The sequence below is a fragment of the Octodon degus genome, unplaced genomic scaffold, assembly GCF_000260255.1.
Source record: "Octodon degus isolate 3935 unplaced genomic scaffold, OctDeg1.0 scaffold00001, whole genome shotgun sequence".
Taxonomy (NCBI): Eukaryota; Metazoa; Chordata; class Mammalia; order Rodentia; family Octodontidae; genus Octodon; species Octodon degus.
The window spans coordinates 26,838,868-26,853,602 of record NW_004524577.1 but is presented as its reverse complement, the minus strand read 5'-3'; the positions used below and the strand labels follow the sequence as shown (position 1 = coordinate 26,853,602).

Here is a 14,735-nt window from a genome sequence, read left to right as displayed (position 1 = left end):
TGCTATGTTTGACAACTCTTCCAGAAAATCAACCACTAATTTTAACAAACATATTTGAAGAACTCCATACTGAAAAGATTCCTATATGTATTTCAAGTGTTATCCAACCAAAGAAACTTAACTAAGGAGGTAGAACTGGGACCTATGGTGTTTTGCAGATGTTTAAAAGTGTTGTTATGGGGCTGGTGAAATGGCTCAGTGGTCTAAAGCACCTACTTAGAACAAGCTTAGCAAAGCACAGGGACCTCGGTTCAATCCCCAGCACCACATGCCAGCCAGACCCGCCCCCTGGTGGGCTGAGCTGGCCACACACACACACATAAATAAATAAATAAAATAAAAGTGTTGTTATATTTTGGATTTCCCTCAAGACTACATACACTGGGTGCCAAAAAAACAGGTAATGTGGTTTGGGGGGAAACAAAAATACTTAAGACATTCTACTTAAAAGGCAAATTAGTTCCCCATAACATAAAGAATGAGAAAAGTCATATACTTGCTGAAACCACTCAGCAAATGGAATGTGTTTACAAGTTAGGTAAACAAGCAATGCATCATCATTACTTAAGAGAAATTATAATGACAAGCCTAACGACATCAAGAAAAAATTAAGTACTATCATAGACTATGAAAATCAACTATTACACCTAAATGTAAGTACAGAAAAATAAATTAAAATTAGCTTCCAAAAGGTGTGAATGGTGCATTAAGTCTACTCTGGCCATGAGTTTTTCTGCCCGTGCCATGGCAACGAAAGCAGGATGTACGGATGGAAACTGAGGATCAGACCTGTTCCTCCTCAGGCATCAAAGGAGGACTGATGCACTAAAACCCGGAAAGTCATACTCCATCTTGCTCACACTGCCCTTGTCGTCCAGACTGAGCTGGACAGGTTCTTCAGTAAACTATGGATCAAAATTTTCCAACCGTTGGTTTAAAGGGAGGCACCACCCACTTTTGCTCCATCAGGTCCCAGTACACGTTCTGAAAGAATGGGCGGTACTGAATGTCCTCAAACCCTGTGTCACCATGACAACCCAGTCTCTCCTCTGGGTCCTTCTTCAGAAAGCCCTGCAGGACACTGTCAGCTTCTACGGACAAATAAAGCAGAACATGCATATCGCTTTCCACAGTAAGCCGCAGGACATAAGCAAATGTCTTTGCAACAGGGATATCAGGGCCCTCAGTGATAGGAAAGGGAGACTCTCCAGCCACCATCTCATAGAGGATCACTCCAAGACTCCACCCGTCCACACTGAAACTATAATCTCCGATTATTTCAGGAGCCAGGTAATTAGCTTCACCACAAGATGTGCTGGTCAGATCTCTGGGCCCGAGTCCTTCCTTACAGATACAGTAGTCAGTGAGCCTGATGTGCCCTTCGGAATCAAATAGTAAATCTTCCAATTTCAGGTTTCTGTAGAGGACCCCTCGCTGGTGGAGGTAGCTGAGGGCTAAGCTGATCTCTGCAGCGTAAAAGCTGGCCTGTGGCTCAGGAAGTATTCCATAGCGCTGCGTGTGCAACATTAGATCTCCTCCAGTCCCATATTCTAGAAGAAAAAAGTTGACTTTCTGTGTGAAAGCAACATTGCAGCCCAACAAGGAAAGGGCTGAGGGACTTTTTCCATTTAAGGGCCATTTTCACTGAAGATGCCATGCTGCGGATTTACAGAGCACTGATTTTTAGAATGCTTTTCTTTCCTGGATTGAGTCTATGCTCAGTACCATTGAATTAGGTAGGACTGAGGTTTTCTTGAAATGTTTGAAGTAACTGTCCTTTAAGGATATGAAGGGCTGGGGATATAGGTCAGTGGCACAGAACTGGGGTTGTGAGCATGAGACCCTGAATTTGATAATTTCACTCCTGGTGAGAGACAGACAGACAGACAGACAGACAGACAGACAGAGAGAAAGAGAGAGGGGGGAGAGGAGAGAGAAGGGAGAGGGGAGAGGAGAGAGAGAGGTGAGGGAGAGGAGAAAGAATGCATGAAAAATGTTTCTTTCAAAGTGCAAGTTCTGGAGCAGCAATGGTGGATCCTTAACAAGTGTGGCTTTGAGGGGCACACTGATGATTCATGACTCTTTAGCTGATGAAATTAATACCAAAATACAGTATTGAGTATCCTAAACACTGTGCTTGCCTGAAAAAATAACATCTACCTGGCATGGCCCAGTTCAACTAGCCCTAGCTGGTCATTACCCTGTTGAGGACCAGGGTCACAGAGAGGATGATACCTCACTAGTCTCCTCCTTGGTGGCTGTTCTGTAACGCCAGGTAGAGCAGGAATAAGGGCATCGGGACTATCACTCATTTCTTTTCTGTTTAGGGATGATTTTTTCAGGAAAATATAGTAGAGTCAGGCAAGTCAACATGTAGCGAACTGCATGGCTGAGTCTTTGTAATGACTTGAAACTGTCACCCCAGTGGTGATAAAGAACACACACACCCAGCAATTGTCCTGAGTGGACACACATACAGCATCTAAAACTTTCCTTGGGGCCACTTTGAGTCATTCTTATCCTTCTATCCCAATCAGTCCATGTACTTTGTGTCCCAAGGGGGTAGTTGGCAGTTTCTAAATTGAAGAAGCTATAATCATTCAGCACATTTTGAAAGCACTTATTCATCCAGTATAAACAAGTTGAAGAGAGAGAACAGGCACAATGCAGCACCTCCCCACCCTCCTCTTCCGTGAGAGGAGACCTGTAGTGGATCAACTAATGAGCAATTTGTAACACCCACCTGACCTGAATCCATGTGGTTCATGGTGTAGCAGGCCCATCTGAGGATTGTTGCCAACAGCATAAGAGGAAAGCTGGAGGGGAAGATGATGCACTGTTGCTTCTCAGGACAAGGGTGTCTTGCTGGCTTTTCTGATATGAACTCAGTCTTTGTCCTCATCAGAGGAGCTCAGATCCTCCTGTCACTTAGGGTTGCTGTAGTTGTTTAGGTGGGAGCATTGTTGGTACCTGGGCAGCACTTCCTGGCTCCAGAGCAGATCCTTCCACCTGCTGGCACAGATCCTCCTGCTGGTGCAGACTTTCTAGCTTCCATCACTGGCCTTGGGGCCTTCCCAGTGCAGGTGTGTGATATGGCTTGCATGAGGCATTGTCGTGGGCACTGGGCCTCCAGCTATATTTGTGGAGGATATTGCCATGGGCTCTAGGCCTTTAGCTGGATTCTTTGCATGTCTAACATGTGGACATATCTCTTCCATTCTGCATTGTCCTTTTTGGATGACTGATAAAATAATCCTATAAAGTATGTGTCATTAAATCTGTTTCCTTGGAAACCCTGACTATAATACATGCTTAACAAACTAACTATGATTCCTCCTAGCTTCACAACACACTTCCTAAATTTATTCTCCTTCAAGAAGACCAAAGCCTCTCCAGTCATGATTTCTCTTCTCCCCTCAATGCAGCTGGACAACAGTTATGCTAAGCAGAAGGAGGAGGAGAGAAGGAGGACAAGAGAGAGGAACAGGAGGCAGAGGAGGAACAAGAAGAGGAGCAACAATAACCCTTAAATAAACTAATTGTTCTTAGTCCAGCCTCAACGGTACACTGAGGCTACACAGAAGGAAACTGCTGGCTGTTAGTGACAAGTAACTACCTGTGGTTACAACAGAGGCATACAGTATTTTTGAAGAGCCCACAGAGAATGTGAAGAGACAGACCTCAATGCAGAAAAAGGAGGAGCCCTTAACACTTCCTCTCCAGCTCCTGGCTTGTGCATGAGAGAGGATGTCCGAGTTTACAGGGACACAGTGGAGTGGGTAAATCCAGAGGCCTCCAGGGAGAAATGCTCCAGCAGAAGGCAGCAGTGGATGGTGTGTGCTACAATAGCTGGTGAGTGACTCCAGTCTTGGCAACTGAAAGTCCCCTGGAGAAAGTGCTTGGACAGAGAGTGCTTTAGGGAAGGGCCAACTGAAACTGCAGCTCAGGGCATCCATGGCTTGGCTTCATCTCTGGGCTCCTAGCACTCAAATCCCATAGTGACTTGCCAAGATTGACCATGGCAAATGTCCAGGCTCAGGGAGCCATGGTCAGGCCACCAGGAGGCACCTAGATTGTTGCAGGATTAACAGCCCAGTCCTCTTCTCCCAACACAGGCCCTGAAACCAGAGTCAGCTGAACTGTTGTGAACTTGAAAGTAGCATACTTGGTACCCTGCATTAATTGTACTGCAAGCTTGCTGGGATTGTCCAGGACCTCGCCCCAATTCTATTGAGGCTTGCTGGGATTATCCAGTGTGAAGCTGGCCTGTAATTGCTTCCTTTGTCTACTAGCAAAAGCTGGGTCATGCCTTGAGTTAGACCTCAGAAGATAGCCACATATATGAGAGAGTTATCTAGCTGTAACTTCTGTGCCTGTACTGGTCATCAAGGTTGATGTGGCTGACCTGGGTGGCTAGGTGGGCTTCCCCTTCCTCCCTCGCCAGTCTATGTGCCTCTGTCCCAAACCTGCACACTTGGTGGAAGAGGATTGCCACCCTGATAGCAGAGGACTATTTCCTTATTCAAGGGTACACAAGTAGCTGCCTTAGTGCAGGGTCCCATGCAAGTCTATATCAGAGTCTACAATGGAAACTTAAAGACTATGTTGGCAGACTGAAAGATATGTGCTGAAAATGAAGTCTGTACTGGAATCCAGAGATGACATACAAGGTGAAGGTGAAGACTGGAGCTTCTTGAAAGAAGCAGAAGCAGATCTGTCCTGCTTCATTTCCCCTTTATATCTTCTAGGCAACAAGCTTCCCTAGGGTGGGCCTTTCCTTACTTACATTGACACAACCAATCAACACAGTTCAATTCACCAGTCAAAAAAACAAACAAACAAACAAACAAACAAACAAACAAAAAAAAAAAACAATTGGCAGAATGGTTCCAGAAACAAGTTGTAAGTGAGGCATGGTGGCGCACACGTATAAGCTCAGCCTACTCGAAGCTGAGGCAGGAGGATTGCTGTGAGTTTGAAGGCAGCTTTGTTTCCCTAGTGAGTTCAAGAGGCCAGTCTGAACTCACTGCCATGAGGTTCTGTGTCAAAACAGAGAGAAAGAGAGAGAAGAAACAAGATCCAAAAATATGCTGCGTATAGGAAACAAATTTAACTTAAAAAAAGAAACTCACTGAAAATCAATGGATGGAAAATAATACTTCATGCAACAGGAGCCCAGAAGAAAACAAGAGTAGCATTTCTATTTGTGGACAGTGTAGATTTCAAGACAGCATGATAGAAGAGACAAAGATGGGCACTAAATACTTGTTAAGAGAATAATCCAAGAGGAAGAATAGCAATCATAAACATATAGGCAGAAAATACTGGTATAACCAACTGAATAAAACAAACAATAATAGATATGAAAAATCAGATAAGCCTCCATACAGTTGTGATGGGAGACCTTAACAACCCATCACAAATACATCAGTCAGAAAATATATGCAAAGAAATATTAGGGCAGAGCCAAAGCTTTGAACAAATGGGACTTAGTAGATACCTTGAGAGTGTTCTACCCAACAACAGAATACACATTCTTCTTAGCAGCAACTTTCTCCAAAAGAGTTCACAGCCTAGCTTATCATCATGCTTTAGTCAATGCAACAGAACTGAAATTATCCCACACATATTATCAGATCGAAGTGTAACCAAATTGGAAATGGCAAAAGAAACCACAAAAACTACATAGCATGTTGAAATTAAATGACACCTTCCTGAATAACCAATGGCTCAAGGATGAAATTAAAGGAGAAACAACACAATTTCTACAATTAAACCACAATGCTAATACAACATGCTGGAATTTACGGGATATAATGAAAACAGTCTTACAAGGCAAATTTATAGCAGTGAATTCCCACATCAGAAAAACAGAATGAGCTCAAATAACATAATGTTGACCCTCAAGCTTCTAGAAAAAAAAACAAGGTAAACTGAAAACACCTATGAGAGAGGAAATTATAAAGATCAGAGCAGAAATTACTGCAATTGAGACTAAGACAACACAAAGGGTCAATAAATTGAAAGGGTTGTTCTTTGAAACAGTAAATAAAATAGACAACCCTGTTATGGTTTGTGTCTAGATGCCGCCCAAAGCCTCATGTACTTTTAGATCAGAGGTAGCTGGATCTAGAGTTTGTCACTGAGTCCTGGTTCCATGCTAGGTTTAAAGGTGCTGGGATTAAGTCTGGATGATTACTGAATCAGTGCACTGATTAGATTGTGCCCCTCCACCCCACCCCAGCCCCAGGAGTCTGGAGGAGATGAAAGGGGGAAAAAGAGGCTTACCTGTCCCTTTTTCTAGCTTCCTTGTTGTTCTGGTTGTCTTCCTTTGTCATAAACTGTTGCTGTCTGCCATCTGCCATCCCATCTGGCAGCCAGCCAATTATGAACTGAGACCTCTATAAGCTGTGAGCTAACTAAACATTTTGCCCTTTGATTTTGGGTGTTGGATATTTTGTCTCAGCAAAAGAAAAATAAGACAAACCCTTAACTAATCTTATGCAAAAAAGACAAAAAAGAACAGAAAAAGTAGAAGAAAAGACAAAAAACCCACTCTAATCCATATAGTTAGGAATGAAAAGGCCAAAATCACAACAGGTCCTGCCAAAATTCAGATCATCAGTACCTGCTTTAAGAACCTGTATGCTAATAAAGTGAAAACTTAGAAGAGACAGGGAATGCTAGCTCCATATGAATTACCAAAGCTGAATCTAGGAGATATAAAAATTCTATCTTTTTTTTTTTTGCAGAACCGGGGATTGAACTCAGGCCCTTGTGCTTGCCAGGGAAACGCTTATTCCACTGAGCCATCTCCCCAGCCCCATAAAAATTCTAAATAACCAGTATCAGTCAATGAAGTTGAAGATGTAATTTTCAGTCTACCAACAAAGAATAGTCTGGGTCCTTATGGATTCACTACCAAATTCTACAAGACAGAAGTTCTAATGGCAGTATTCCTCACTTTTTTTTTTTTTTTTTTTTTTTTTTGGCAGAACCAGGGATTGAACTCAGGCCCTTGTGCTTTCCAGGGAAGCTCTTATTCCACTGAGCCATCTCCCCGGCCCCAAAATAATTTTTTTTTTTTTTTTTTTTAGAACCAGGAATTGAACTCAGGCCCTTGTGCTTGCCAGGGTAGTGCTTATTCCACTGAGCCATCTCCCCGGCCCTTCCTCACATTTTTTAATGAAATGGAAAGGGAGGTATGAAGACAAAATATAGGAAATAAAGCCATGCTGTTAAGTTGAGCTGTGGGAGACTCAGGTCAATAATTTCTGACATTGCCAGTTAAACAGAAGACCCAATGCTATTATGGGCTACTGGACTCTTTTAGAATATTTTGCTGAGTTTACACACCTATAATATTCAATAACGGAACTTAGAAAAAATGGGGTATACCGATGAATGTCCGTTTTGTATCTGTGTATTCAAAGTGGTTGGGATAGATATAAAGTTGCATTCTCTTAATGAATAGAATGATTTGTTCTAATGGTGTTTGTAAATAGGACCTCAAGTCCGCATTTTGTACAGCAATTAACCACTAAGAAGAATATATGCAGTGTATTATTTGTTGAAACTGTACTTCCGATTTGATTTGAAACTGTCTCATTGCTATCTGTTTATCAATAAAACTTTGAAAAAAAAATAATAATAATAACAAAAAAAAAAGAAATGGAAAGGGAACAGTGCTCCCAAAGTCATTTGTGGCAGCAAACATTATCCCAATACCAAAACCAGATGATCAAGGAAAAAAAAAACCACGAGAGAGAGAGAGAGAGAGAGAGAGAGAGAGAGAGAGAGAGAGAGAGAGAGAGAACAACAGGCCAATCTCCTTAAAGAAGACAGATGCAATCTTCAATAAGGTACTGGCAAACAATGCAGCAAATTATCAAGAAGATTGTACACTATGACCAAGTAGGATTCATCCCAGGGCTATAGCGATGGTTCCACACATGCAAATCATTACCTGGGCATGGTAGTCCATGCCTGTAATGCCAGTACTTGCAAAGAGGCCAGAGGCAGAAGGATCACCATGTGACTGAGGCCAGCCTGGGCCACACATTGAGGGCAAAGCCAGCCTCAGTGACACAGTGAGACCCAGTCTCAAACAACAAAAAATAAAACCAAAACAAAAGTAAAACTGTGTAAATCAATAAATGTTGGGCTGGGGAGATAGCTCAGTAGAATTAGCTCTTGCCTGGCAAGCTCAAGGGCCTGAGTTCAATCCCCAGTTCTTCCCCCCAACCCCCCCAAAAAAATCAATAAATGTAATTGATAGGTTCTGGTCCAAGTATAAACTGCTAAATTGTCACAGCCCTGATGCTATATGGCTGAATCCCCAAAACAACAGCTTATCTTCCCAATGACCACTTCCTCCTCCTTCCTCACTCTAGCCCTGGATACAACTTCCTTTTACTTTTCCTGTGCACACAAGAGCCTCCAATTAGCTCCTTGTGTATCACTGAACCTGCCCCTCAAACTCTGCACCTAGCAAAAGTCTATACAATCTTATCCTTCCTGTCTCAGGTTAGAAGATCTCCCTATCTCTCTGACCTCAATCCTCTCTATATCTTCAAAATTAATAAAGTCTTCCCCTCCCCCTTATTTCTGCTTCTCTGCCATGCTTCCATCGATGTCACCACTGATAAAACCTAACATTTTGGTGGATGCTCTTGATATATTAAATGTATTCATGCCTTCCAAATGTACCATATTCTACAATATAAATTTTCTTTCAGATTTCAACATACACTTTTCTTTTATGCTCCAGATATTTGTAATAAGAAGTTCATGTCAAGACAACATGAGGTCATCAGTCAAATGATAATTTTCTAACAAAAACTTATCTGATAGGTATGCTGTGTACATTTAGAGATGCTTAGCTAAAGTGGAGATCTAATTATAACTGTTATACTACACTACTATGTATGACTATTGATGTCTAATGATCTCTGTAAAATTATATAACTGTTGTCTGATATAATTACTAGAACCTCCATGGTTGGTAGGAACTAACAGTTCTTTGGTTATACTTTATATTTCAAGGTGCTTAATATTCAGATAAAATTTTAATAGCTAAGTATATTGCTTCCAACTAAGTATACTAACGTGGACCCAGATTCTCCTGAAGGAACAATTGTTATTCATTCCTATTTTAGTGTATTTTCTTTTTTTTTGTGATACTAGGGATCAAACTCAAGACCTTGCGCTTGCCAGGCAGAAACTTATGCCACTGAGCTATCTCCCTGGCTCCCATTCCTATTTCCTATCCATATGCACTCCTGACACTTGTACCAGATCTTGACCCTCAAAACCCTCCAGAGAGACTTACTTAACCTGGCTTTTTGAAGACACAATAATATATATAATACTAGATATAATAATATATTGGGGGGCCGGGGAGATGGCTCAGTAGAATAAGCACTTCCCTGGCAAGTGCAAGAGCCTGTATTCAATCCCTGGTTCCTCCCCCCCCAAAAAAAAAGTTCCAATAATATATTGGGTTGGCAAGATAGCCCAGTGGTCTAAAGTGCCTGCTTAGGCAAGCTTAGGCAAAGTGTAGGGACTGCAGTTTGATCCCTGGTACCACGTGCTGCACTGCCCCATGGGGGCTCAGCCAACCACAAAAGAAAAAAAAAAAAAGACCAAAAGTAACTATACACAAGTGCCAGCCTTTGGCTGCAGCATCTAGGACTGCCATCAAAGCAGGACCTTGTCAAGGTAATCCTAAACCTAAACACAATAATGCCACCTGAGTGCCTCCTTGATGGTTTCAAGTGTGGCCAAGAAGGACACTGGGCATGAGCCTGCCCCAACCTGCAGCCACCACGGGAATCTGGTCCCATCTACAAGCTTGAAAGTCACTGGAAATGCACATGCCCTGGCCACCAGAGAACATCCTACAGGATTAGATCCTGTCCAGGCCCCCACCTGAACATCCTCTCAATAGCAACAGCAGTAAAAGTCAACATCCGCCATCCTGGCTCCACATCACCCAAGCCAAGCAGTACCCAGACAACTCAATTCCACCCAACAACTCTACTCTTCCTGATTCTGAGCCCTTGTTGCCTGAATGATTTTCACAACTCCTGTCGCCTATATGTCTTCACCTAACTAAGGGTTAAAAAACCTATGGTAACTCATGTATTGCTTTCCCATTTGGTTTCTGATCATCTTCCTTCTGCTAGTGTTTTTGTCCACTGCCAGACTCTGGACCATTTGCTCAGATGTCTTTCAGGAGCCACACAGGATTTCTTCAATCTCAGATGCAAGCCTTCACTAATGATATACTTGTCATCCTGACTGAAAAACATGGCACTATCTCCTATATGGGTGCAAACCATCATCCTGTCAACCTCCTCACCCCCAAGATGATGTCCCCATTCAGCAGGAATCAGTTTGAGAGATTCATTGCCCCTTAATAACAATTAAAAGATGGGAATGACAGGCTCTGGTTCAAGTATAAATTGCTAAGTTATTCTGGCCATGATACAACTTGGCTGAATCCCTAAAACAACAGTTTAACTTCCCAATGGCCACTTCCTCCTCCTTCCTCACTCTAGCCTTGGATACAACTTCTTCTTACCTTTCCTGCCCACACAAGGGAGCCTCCAATCAGCTCTTTATACGTCACTGAACCCGCCCCTCAAACTCCGCCCCTAGCAAAAGTCTATGAAGTCTCATCCTCCCTGTGTCAGGTCAGAGGTTCTTCCCATCTCTCTGCCCTTGATCCTCTCTGTGTTTTCAAAGTTAATAAAGCCTTTCCCTTGCCCTTGTTTTGGCTTCTCTGCCATGCCACCACTGTCTTGGATAAAACCTACCAGTAACATACTGCATTAATAGAACCAGAGAAAAACAAACAACAACAACAACAACAAAATGACCAACTCAATACACATAGAAAAAGCATTTAACAAAGTCCAAAAACCCTACAGATAATTGGAGTAGGAGGTCTTTATCTCAACTTGATAAAAGCCATCCATGACAACTCAACACCCAACATCATCCTAAATCTTACAAAATTGAAAGCTTTCACTCCAAAATCAGGAACAAGACAAAGATGTCCACTGTCACCTCTCTTATTCAATGTAGTTCTAGACACATTAGCTAGAGCTATTAGACAAGCAGGGGAAAAAGAAGAAACTTATGGACAAGAACAAAAGAAGTTAAATTATCATTATGTGCTGATGATATAATACTCTACATAGATGACCCCAAAAATTCCACCAAAAGACTTCTAGACTTAATAATCAAATTCAGCAGTATGGAAGGATACAAATTAACACTCATAAAAATCAATAGCACTCCTGTATACAAATAATAAACTCACTGAGAGGGAAATTAGGGAAACAGCACCTTTCATAATGGCACTGAGCACTGGGTATAGTGGTTGCATGCCTGTAATCCCTGCACTTGGGAGGCTGAGCCAGGAAGATGGTAGGGAGTTCAAGGATAGCCTGTGCTACAAAAGTGAGATCAAGGCCGGCCTGCACTGCATAGCAAGACCTGTCTCAAAATAAGCAAACAAACACAAAACAAAATAAAACAAAAAACCAGTTACGTGGACAAAAATGAAATACTTAGGAATCAATCTAAGAAAGAAAGTAAAAGACCTGTACACTTAAAACTGTAACACTCTGAAAAAGTAGATAGAAGAGGATATCAGAAAATAGAGATACAGCCCCCTATTCTTGGGTAGGTGTTATGGTTTGTGTGTTATTGTCCCCCCACAAAGCCTCATGCAGTCATTAAGGTACAGTTCTGCAGTTTGTGATTAATTCCTGATCCAAGGATGGGATTATGGGTCTGAGTACTGTTAGGATTATGGGTGTGAGTGCTATACCCAGCCTGGGGCAGATAGCCTGAATGTAACATGAGAGACAGATTTGCTCTCTGTAGCCATCGTTGCTGTTACTCCTCCCTTTTGCTCTTGCTCTATTGCTGCCTTTCACCATCATGAACTGCTGACCTTTGCCATGTGCCACTCAGTCTTGGAGCCAGCTGAGTATGAACTGAAACCTCCATTAACAATAAGCTAAATAAGCCTTTCCTTCCGTCGTTTTGGTTGTCAGGTATTTGTACCAGCAATGAGAGAAAAGTAACTGAGACAATAGGTGAAACCAATACAGTTGAAATGGCCATATTACCAAACTTATGCAGATTTCATGCAATCCCAGTCAAAAATACCAGAACATACATTACAAATCTAGATAAAATCCTAAAATTAACTTGGAACCAGAAGAGATCAAGAATAGCAAAAGCAATTTAGGTAACAAGGCCAAGGCAGAGATATCATAATTCCCAATTTGTTTTTACTTTTTGGGGTTTTGTCTTGGTTTTTACTTGTTGGGTTGTTTGGTTAGGTTTTTAGACAGGGTCTCTATCTGTTCAGTCTGGTATCAAACTCAAGTGCTAGCATTATAGGCGTGTGCCATCATGCCCAGTTTACAATCCCCAATTTGAAGATATATCACAAAGCTAGTGTGATAGAAACAAAAACAACAGCATAGTAAAGGCATAAGGAAATAGGGTCAAAATGATCGGGGAAATGGCTCAGTGGAATAAGCGCTTCTCTGGCAAGTGCAAGGTCCTGAGTTCAATCCCCGGTTCTGCCAAAAAAAAAAAAAAAAAAAAAAAAAAAAAAAAAAGAAATAGGGTCAAAGACCAATGCAACACAAAAGGGGGGCATAAACAACCCCAAGCACATTTAGTCAGCTACCTCATCTTTGAGGTCAAAAGACCAACTACCTTTATTATAAGAAAGATAGCCTCTTCAATAAATTCTTTTGGAAAAACTGGCTTTCCACATGCTGAAAATTAAACCTAGACCCCTATCTCTCACCATGCACTAGACTAAAATCAAAATGGGTCGAAGTCTAAGTGTAAAAACAGAAACAATCTACTGATAGTATAGGTAAAACTCTTGAAGACATACATACATGCAAGATTTTATGAACAAAGCCCAATCACACAGGAAATATTACAAAGGGGCTGGCCAGATAGCTCAGTGGACTTAAGCACCTGTTTAGCAGAGTGCAGCAGCTGGGGTTCGATCCCCAGCATGTCCTGCTGGCCCTGCCCCTCGGGCACGCTGAGACAGTGATTGTGACTGGTCATGGTGGCACACGCTGTGTAATTCCAGCACTTGAAAAGGCTGAAAACAAGAGAATCACTATGAGTCCCATCTATATAGCGAGACCCTGTACACCTTATCAAATACATAAAAAAAGAAATATCACAAAGAATCAACAACTAGTATCACATGAAATTAAAGGCTTTTGCACAGGCAACATAACCACCAACAGATTTAAGAGATAGCTTGGAGTGGAAAAAATTGTTTTACCAGATATGCCTCAAAGGACTAATACCTAGAATATAAAAAAGAACTAAAAAAAAAAAAAAAAAAAAAGCCCAAATTTAAAGACCTAATCAAAAAGGGGCATCTCAGATGAATAGACATTTCTCAGATAATGAAGTACAAATAACAAATAAATATATGAAAAAAATGGCCAGGCATGATTGCACATGCCTGTAACCCCAGCACTCTGGAAGCTGAAGCAGATTGTTGGGAGTTTGAGACCAGCCATGGCTACAAAGTGAGCTCAAGGCCAGCCTGAACTGTATAGTGAGCGCCTGTTTCAAAATGACAGAAAAAAAAATTAAAAAGCTGAACATCACCGGTCACTTATGAAATGCAAATTAAAACATTACTGAGATTCCATCACACTCCAGAAAGGCGACCATCAAGAACTCAACCAGTCGGGCTGGTGAGATGGCTCAGTGGTCTAAAGCACCTACTTAGAACAAGCTAAGCCAAGCAAAGTACAGGGACCGTGGTTCAATCCCCCAGCACAACATGCCAGCCAGCCCCGCCCCCTGGTGGGCTCAGCTGGCCACACACACACACAAATAAATAAATAAATAAATAAATAAAAGAACTCAACCAGTAACTAATGCTGGCAAGACTGTGGGGGAGAAAAGGAACCTGTCATGGATGGTGTCTAGTTGTCCCCCCAAAGCCTCATGCAATCATGGGGGGCTTTTGGAGTTTGTGATTATTGTGGATGTGGGTGCTGACCCACCCTAGGCAGATGTTCTGCATTACAAGGTAAGCAGGGGAGAGACGCTAGCTAGCTCCTGGAGCTGCTGCCTCTCCCTTTGCTCTTCGCCCTATGCAGCTGCCATGAACTGCTGCCCTCTGCCATGTGTTATCCTGCTTTGGAGCCAGCCGAGTATGGACTGAAATCTCCACTAACTATGAGCTAAATAAACCTTTCTTTCCTTAATTCTGGGTGTTGGGTATTTGTCCCCGCAAAGAGACAAGAGTAACTGAGACAGAAGCCTGTTTCATTGCTGCTGGGAGTGTATGCTAGTATGCCCACTATAAAAATCAGTACAGAGCTTCCTCTAAAACTTAAAACTAGAGGTTCTATTTGATCCTGCTGTTCCTCTTCTAGGTACCTTTCTGAAAAAGTTTAAAAGCATCATGCTGCAGTGATGTGTGCCTAACCATTTTTATAGTAGCACAATTTATAGTAGGTAAATCTTGGGAACAGCCCATTTTCCCATCCAAAATGAATAGATAAAGAAAATGTGATGTTTATATACAATGGAATACTACTACTTTCCATAAATAAGGATAAGCTTGAGTGATTTGTAGGACAAGGGATGGGCCTCAGGATCAGAATCTTAAGTGAAATCAATAGAATGCACAAGTATAACTCATATTGTTTCTT

General features: G+C 41.9%; 1 pseudogene; it reads right to left on the bottom strand.

Annotated features, from left to right (window-relative positions):
* Positions 1–806: 806 nt before the first annotated feature.
* Positions 807–1,657, bottom strand: LOC101576127 (annotated as a pseudogene).
* Positions 1,658–14,735: the final 13,078 nt, after the last annotated feature.